This window comes from Aplysia californica, unplaced genomic scaffold (assembly GCF_000002075.1).
Source record: "Aplysia californica isolate F4 #8 unplaced genomic scaffold, AplCal3.0 scaffold00479, whole genome shotgun sequence".
Taxonomy (NCBI): domain Eukaryota; kingdom Metazoa; phylum Mollusca; class Gastropoda; order Aplysiida; family Aplysiidae; genus Aplysia; species Aplysia californica.
The window spans coordinates 554,568-563,912 of record NW_004797749.1 but is presented as its reverse complement, the minus strand read 5'-3'; positions in this window follow the sequence as shown (position 1 = coordinate 563,912).

The following is a 9,345-nucleotide window of genomic DNA, read 5'->3' as shown; positions in this document are numbered from 1 at the left end:
CAATGACAAAAACAATCTTTAAAGCCGCATACACTGTACATATTCAGTATGAAGTGGCTTCTAGGGACAATAGCGAGTGGGGTGCCCGATAGACAGCATTTTTGGAGTTTACGTATAAAAGTAAAGTAAAGTACATATCCTGCAGGGTGAAAATGGGCTTTGTACTAAACCAAATGTCATAGAGGAAATGATCACGCTTTTCAAGACAATAATTGAGGAATCATGAACATATTGCCATGCTCTTATCCATGTCATCTGGGCCTAGCGAAGATGAAAATGGTACAGTCGTAGGTTTAGATCTGCCATGAGAATGCAGAGTTTTGAGGTGTAGGAAAGTCCTAGCTGCAGATCGTCTATGGACTGACGTCCCATGGGACTCGACTACTGAAATCTGCACCCTGGACACATTTGAAGGGCTGTGCGTGGTGCGTGTTCGACCTGAAGTGGTCATTTTTAAGGAAATAAGGCAATTTTTAGTTCTGATTTACTATAGATCTAAACTTACGGAACTACACTACTCATTTACTCATGACACCAAAGGTCTTGAGGGCACCTAAGCATTCTTTCCATGTCGTGCGCAGAATTTAAGAAATGTTAGTGATGTTGAGTTTGTGAAGGGGTAATGTTCGATACAAAAAGCTCTCTGCCTGCCCTTTACTTAACTTAATCATGATCTCAGAAGGCAAACAAAATTTGAGAAAAATAATATTTGCAGACTTTTGTTGACTTGTTAGGCTGATGTAGCATGAACTATGGCGCGATTGTTACAACTTTTAGTGGTAGGCCTAATGCGAACTGGTGCGTCATGCTACTTAAAATGGGTTGCTTTTTGAATGCGCCATATACAGCAAAATCATTCAATAGACTTTTCTAAAATGAATATAAAACAAATTCCTTTTGGTTTCCAAATATTATGTTCAAATTTGAAACGACAAACTTAAGTATTAAGGAAGATATTTACAAAACAAGTTGTATAGTTGTTGTTGTGTTTTGTTTTGTTTTTTGGGCGATCACCCTGTATATTTCTTTATACCTTGGCCGGTCCTAATCGTTTTCTGGGGTTATTTTTCAGGTTTTTAGTTTCTGCGTCAATTTGTTTGCTCGTTTTTGTATTCATTGTCTTGAAGAATTGAGAACCCAAGTTAGCAAGCAGTCCTCCATGACTGTTGTAACTTAGTGTTTCATTAGAGTATCATTGTACAATCGGTATTATTTTTCAGCGTTAAACTCTACGGCATTGCATTCGTCGCATGTTGAACTACATTCCATTGTTGCATCCTTAATATCAGTCGCTTGTAAATTGTAAATGCGTCCTTGTCTTTGTCTCGAAAAGGAAAAGAAATGTCTCTTGCTTATTATGTATGATATGATTTTGTTTGTAAGAAAGTATTTTAACACACACACTCACACACACACACACACACACACACACACACACACACACACACACACACACACACACACATACAAACACACACATACACACGCAGACGCAGACACACACACACACACACACACACACACATACACACATATACAAATACATACATACAGGCACGATGTGTATGTGCGTGCAAGTGGTGTGTTTATATGAGTGTGTCTCTTTGTGTGTATGTGCGTGTTTGTGTGTGTTGTTTATTTGTGCGCGGGCGTGTGCGCACGCACGTGTGTGTGTGTGTGTGTGTGTGTGTGTGTGTGTGTGTGTGTGTGTGTGTGTGTGTGTGTGTGTGTGTGTGTGTGTGTGTGCAGAGGCGAAGCGTCTATATAATCAAATAATCACTGCTTCCCTTCCTAATTTTGAAACCTTGTCGCAGTCAAATTCACCCATAAACGTAAACTTCATAAATTAAATGTAAAAAGACGTTCATAATCAATAATGAACAGTATGCCTAACATTCTAAACGGTTTCATTGCCACAGAAATAGCCTGTTCACCCCTCTTGGGCCTCTCCATAAGCAGTCACAAGCTTTGATTAAGTAAGCTTAAAGTGAAACTGGAAGAGTCTACCAACAGAGTTGAAGGGAACGTATGCATAGCAGTCGAAACTGTTTCATTGCCACATATACCCTGTTCACCCCTTTCGGGCCACAGTTATAATCAGTCTCAAGAACTGAATAGGTAAGCTAACTATTACACTGGTCGAGTCTTCCTCACAGATGTGAGGGGAACTAACTCCTAATAATCTCTCGACTGCTTCGAGTGCTTGTTTTTTTTTCTCTATTTTTTACTGCCCTATAATCAGATCGTGACCTCGATTATGACACAGGCTCGTGGCCGCGAAAGGCTAGACAAAAAACAGCCAAATGTGAAATTAAAAAAAATATAATTGTCATGTTCTACCAAGGAGTTAGACTCCCTGGTAGATCTATAACATATAGATCTAGTACTGACATCTCTGCTTCTTTGCTTTGTGTTTGTGTATTCACATCTAAAGTTAAATTTAATTTTAGTTGGAATTGATATTTAAGGAGATACTTTCCCGATTATTTTGGCGGTTGAACATACAATAATGAATTTCGGATTGTTTTCATTCACAACTCTGAGTCGCCGCCTCGAGCAAGGTTCCTGTGTGATATCCCCAGGCCCCTGTGTGTGTGTGTGTGTGTGTGTGTGTGTGTGTGTGTGTGTGTGTGTGTGTGTGTGTGTGTGTGTGTGTGTGTGTGTGTGTGTGTGTGTGTGTGTGTGTGTGTGTGTGTGTGTGTGTGTGTGTGAGCGCGCGCGCAATTATTGATGCTAAACACAATATTGCAGAGTCCAATATTGGCTGTATGCAAGTGGTAGTACATGCACAATATACTTAACTTATACGTTCAGAGCCCATTGTCTTGGTGACGTCATGCTATTATTAATTTTAGAACATAATGACATTCTTAAAGTCTCAGAAATACGTATGACAACTGTCGCCCCCAGAATGACCAGGTTTGATCTCCACTGTTTTCTTTCAAAGAACCGAGTTACATGCTGCACTTTACAGTCAGAGATGCCCTGCACACTGTATCAAAGGCTCGAGATAATCTGACCTCTACTTTTTTCAGTTCAACACTTAACACATAAGGTGTAAAAACATTTCAGTTATAAGAGTGAGAATCCCCTTGCTTATCCTATTGCTTCAAAACTATGCCCTAAGGGCTTCTAAGCATTTAATTCTAAGGGTGCAAACTGATAGCATTGTCCTTCCCTTTTCCAATGTTAGGTATGAACTCATCCGTAGTGGCCCGTCCAATATAATGTTGTTGTTGTTTTTTTTACGTAAAACTTTGTTGCACTGTTGCACTGTTGCACTGTTGCACAGTCATGAAAATTATTTTCCAAGACTTTGTGGTAAAGGTTCAAATCTTGATGGGGGTCTAAAAATATCCTTTTCTTCACGGAATATCTTTTTTTTTTCATCACTGAGCTCAATGACCTGGCGAGGGAACAAGCCTCCGGACTTTGAAATAACTTAAATTAATATGTCTCGTAGGACGAGGAGTTTTAACCCCCCCCCCCCCCCTTAGTGTTATCCTACTGTTCAGGGACATAGACAGTCCATTGCCCGTTATGACCACAAATCGATATTAGCCTGAAACAATCTGAATCAATCGTCCTTTGAAGAAGATTTCACAACCATACCAAAATCCAAACTCTAATCCCTGGCCTGTCTGGGCTTGCTAACATTTGGACCACTTAGCTAGCGAATCCCACAAGTTGAATAATTAATGCACAGAGCTTCTACTCGTGTCTGGTAATTGCCATCAAATGAAGGCAATTTCCTGTCGGGCGAATTCCGCTAATTTGTTGGTGAGTACCATTACCTGAGACTGCTGTTTCGACAATTAACCCTTTATACGTCTAACCCTGACAAGTGCGCATGAGGGTATTCGCAAGTGTGCAACTCTCTGAGCTTGTCTGGAGAGCAGTCTCAAACCCGACTGGAGTCCAGATCTCAGGAAAAGCCAACCAATGAAAGAATAGATATAACTGTAGATTGCGTCATTATGACGTTCAGCTGATTTTCTTTCCGCCTTCAACACAGTTTAGGTAATTTCAAGATGGAAAGATTCCTAAAAACGCTTTTCTTCTTACTTGGTTGGTTTACAGCACTTCCTTTCTCACAAACTATCATTAGAACCGATTTGACAAACTGAGGCCCGCACAGCAGTCCAGTTGCTTGCTAGCTAAGCCGGCAATACGCCGAGGCCGATACTTTAACAAACCTGTAATCTGTTTCTATCGGTAGACTTATTAAACTAGAATTTACTTCTGTGTATTGTCTTTGTCTTTTTCCCTTCTTCAATGATCCCCTAACGTTCTTTCCTAATTGATCGGAAATATGACAAAGGGTTAATAAAAGATCTACTACAAAAGCAACAACAACAACAACAACAACAACAACAATAACAACAACAACAACAACAACAGCAACAGCAACATTAGCAACAACGATAGCAACAACAGCAGCAACAGCAGCATTAACAACGACAGCACTGACACCACCTGCAATCTCCACTCGAGATACAGAACTCCGTGTGTGTTCAGTGGTGCATTATCCGCACAAGAAAAGCCATGTTATCATCATAATTATATTATTTACGTAGTCTAAAACAACCTTATGCCCTGCTCACAGCCGGAAGCTCCGTATCCCGGACTCTAGCCTGGAGATCATCAGGAGAAAATGCGTCGCTGTTTCGGGCTCTTCCCCTCTACAGCTTTTCCGACGCACCGAGCCCCCTCACGGATGTGAGGTCTTCATGCAAGTCCGACTGTTTTCCTCTGCTGCCAACTCTTATAGGGGGTGCCCACATACGCGATCGGGTCGGGTCGGGTCGGGTCGGGCCCATCGGGTAGTCAGGGATAGCCAAATTGAGGGCGCAAAGCGGCCATCGTGGCACAAACCGATCGACGCGATCGCTGACCTACAAAAACAAACGCGTTTGTTTTCTGGCCTGTGAATCGCGCGATCGGGTGGTTTGCAGCCAATCACAACAAGGCTGAGTCACGTGTCCATTTTGACCCATGAATACATTAAATAACACTCTGGCCTCGATTCGACTCATTTTGGAAGGAAATTTGCATCTTTAAGTACATTTTTGCTTCTTCATTGCACTTTACATGATCAATAAAGTTGTATCTCATTATGATATGTTGTACAACAGCAGATTTGTGCTGAAAAACAGCAGAAAAAATGAAATCAAAGCACTTGACCTAGATCTAGATCTAGATTATTTCGTTCTCAGGAGGGCTAGAAATAGGCCGTGTTAGACCAAGAATCTAGCTATGGACGTGTCTAGATATACGTTCTCTAATATTTAGTGCTTCCAATTTTCCGCCAATTTTTAGTTTTCTCCAGACCTTATCTACAGGTCCACTAGATCTAGGCCTAGATTCTAGATCTACATCTCGATTTATTATGTCGCTTTGCCTTTCCTGAAACAGTGCTGTAAATATGGAGCTTAATCTACCCTTCGTTGATGAAGGTTCTGATGGCCGAGTGAACAGTGTGACTGCGTTTGAAACGCAAAATATTATTTTGTGAGCGTGGGTTCGAATCCCAGTCCCAGCTTTTTTTCCCCCTTTCTTCTCATCCTCCCAACTTACCAACAATTTTTCCCATAATAATTATAATTTATTGCTTTTTGGCTTTTTAAAGTGGTAAATAAATCGTCAGTGCTGTCTGTTGTCCTTGTAATCACAACACACTGGGCTAAAAATAGGTTTAGCTCGTCTGATGTCGGTGGACGCAGATCTTTTTGAGTCGCTTCTACAGCGTGCAAAAACTTAGTACATTAGCCTGGCCAGGAAATGGCCTTATTTTAGTGGACACGTAAACTAAAGCAAGTTAGCAAGCAAGCAAGCACTCACCAACACACATACACACACACACACACACACACACACACACACACACACACACACGCACGCACACACACACACACACACACACACACACACACACACACACTCACACACAGTCCAAGAGTACGGCATTTTTGACGTATTCATGGGTCAAAGGTCTTGCCAATCGTAGCCTGGGTTTACGCCCTCTGTGTAGTCGCATGTAAGTTAAAGGTTTCTCTACTTTAACTTCCAGGTCGTCGAGTGCAATCGCGGCGGGGCTGTAGTGTGCACTGAAACCCCGACCCGATAGGCCCGACCAGACCCGATCCGACCCGAACGCGTATGTGGGCACCCCCTATAAGGATTCATTCCAGACTGCGCCCTCTCGCTTCAACCAGATCCAGTTTCTGGCTGTCTCTACTGTCTCATGAAGGGAATTTATGAGCTCGTTACTTTTCTATGCAGTAAGTCCTGCCACTCTCATCCACTTTCGGACGCTAGTTGCTACGAAACCTCTTCATCCAACTTCAATCAGAAAGTGGGTTGCTTTCCAACCTGCCTCCTCATATTTTCGACAAGCGCCTCATATCGGGTTTCTTTCAGCTCATGTGCAGCATTGATATTGTCTTCGTGAGGCACCGTGAGCCCCACCAGGTGAACCTCTTTCTCTTTTTCCTCCTACAACACCAAGTCTGGCTTTTTTGTTGTTGGGATGAGGGAGAATCTCTCGAAGTCCTTTAAGTCAGCAGCTACCTCCCATGTGCCTCCACTCTGGTCTTTCATGGCTTCGTTTGCTTTCTTTCTGTTGGGAACCTTACTTCCTTGTGGAACGAACTCAATCTTAGTGAGTCCATGCTTCTGTAGTTTTGGGGCGTATGTTCCTTCTTCCACCTGCTTTGTCGCCTTCTTGGTGAGCACTTTCAGGACCTCGTTGTGTCTCCATGTGTACCAGTTAAGATCCAGGTTGCAGTTTGACACAATATGCTTTTAGGTTCGTAGCTTACCGCATCTACACTTGTTAACCTCCTGTACCTTCCATCTGACCAGGTTCACCGGTGAAGGCAAAAAATTATACGTAGACCGGAGAAGACAGCTTAGTCTAGATGTGTTCCACTTTCAGATGTCACTCCAACCAACTTTTCTTTCGACTACATGCTCTTCCCATCTGGTCACTTGTCCTTGCTGGCAACACTTGATGAGATGAACTTCTTGCCTCTCAGCCTCTATCTTTCGTTCATGTCTTGTTGCAACTTTTCTTCTGTCTCGCTGAGACATTTTCCTGAAAAGGCTCACGTCGCCATTAGGTAGCACCAATCTGTCAGGTTGTGCTGGACCGGCCATATCGCCATGCCTCAATGCTGAGATGATCTCGTCAGTTGCAACCTCTGCCTCCCACTTTCTCGCTGTTTTGACGCATGGAGGTTTGCCGCTAATCTCAGTATCCGTTGATTCTCTCATCATCGAAACGGTTCTAATCGTGCCAGCTTTGTTGATTTCCACGATATCGTGAGATGTAGTTGAAGCGCACCTCTCTGTCTGTACAGGGATGACGCGTTGTGATTGTACGGGGCAGCCCAAGCCATTTCCTGATGTAGCTGTTACACGTTCTTTCAATCTTCTCAACTCTCGAAAGAGCAACTTCAAACATTATCAATGGCCACGCCAAACTAGGGCAGAGGGCAAACTATAGACACCATACCTTATGCTTTCCTATAAGCTTTGCTTTCTGCCCAACGTCTTCCTGCTTCATGATTTCCACTCCTTGACTCCTATCAGACAGAGTTCCTGCGTTCCACCGACCTAAACTCTTCACAGGCTGTTCTTTTACAGTGGGCATTTGTTCCCTTGCAATTGTGAACTCCAGTTGCTTCTGTTTCCTTTTGTGAATAGTCAGGCTTCCAGACTTCTTGGCTTTAAACTTCATCCCGGCCCAGGCGAAAAGCTCATCGAGTCGATTCAACACACTCTGCATTGTGTCTACATATTCAATCTCTGGTCAGTAGGGTTACATCATCCATAAAGGCTTTCTTTGGTGATCTCGCCTTTGCATCTTCTTCACAGCATTCTACAGATTTCAGCAGCATCTTCATCAGTAGGATGAACCAGATGACCGATATCGAGCAACCAGTTACAATCCCAATCTCTAGTCCGTGCCATTCAGTTATGAAATGTGCAGTTGAGAATCGCATCTGTAAGTTACTATAGTATTCTTTCATGATGTCTTGCACCTCTTGCGGGTCGTAAAAGAAATTCATAGCTTTCATCAACAGTTTATAGGAAACAGACCAATAGGCATTCGCAAGATCCTACCATACTACATTTAAACTTTCCTTGGTTTCCTTAGTCTCGTGGATTGATCCCTAAACAGTGAAAACATGTTCAATGCAGCCTGGGATCCCTGGTACCCCGGCTATCTGAACCCTTTCATCCACATAGCCGTTATTTTGCAAATATGCAACAGTCATCTTTGCAAGTATTACCACAAAGATCTTGCGCATCACGCTGATGACTGAAATAGGCCCAAACTGTCGTACTACTTGGTCCTGATTGTCGTTTTCTCAACTTTCTTACTCCAAACCTTTTCAAATTGGTCTCGAACTAACACACACACACACACATACACACACACACACACACACACACACACACACACACACACACATACACACTCTTTCTCCACATCTCTCCCTTTTGCCTCGCAATACACACGCATACACACATACGCACATACACATGTACGCACACACACACACACACACACACACACACACACACACACACACACACATACACACACGCACACAAACACCCGCATACATACAATTACACATACACACACATACACACACATGCACATACACAAGCACACGCGCACAGGCCGAGAGCAAGACATGTTATGCCTGACATTTTCCTCCATCCTGGTCCCACCTTCCTGCTTTCCGTCAACAAGAGCTCATGACAAATCTATTCAAACGTCCCTTGTTGCAATTGCTACTCACTCAATTTGCTTTTGTCCGGCCAACGTTTTGGGAAGTGGGCAGTCCCCTTCAAAGCACGTTAATAGAGACAACACACTGTCGTGCTGATTCTGTTTTAATTACTGAGTCCCAATCGCTAACTCGGGAAGAGGGGAGGTAATTGCTCCTTGATTTTGTCACAAACGGCGAGGATCCCATGATCTTGAGCGAGCTCTCTCTTTTGTAGCAATTGTCGTGCAAACATTGGCCTCGCACGCGATTTTAGCTGTTTTGGACTTAATCAGACAATTAGCACCGGCGAGGCGACCCGAAATCTAATTTTGGAGGCTCTGTCTTCTTTTGTGGAGATCACGTGCAATCGTGACAGAGAGACCCGCCCGAAACTTCGGCCAGAAACACAGTACAGACCAAGCGTTCCCTCTTGACCCTTCTAAAACGGGGTACATATCTCTCCGATAAGTCGGACTGACTTATTCAGGTCTGCCCCACAAAAAAATTCTAGTCAGATTTGTCGAGTTTTTATTTTAATTCAAATCAAATAAAGAGAAGC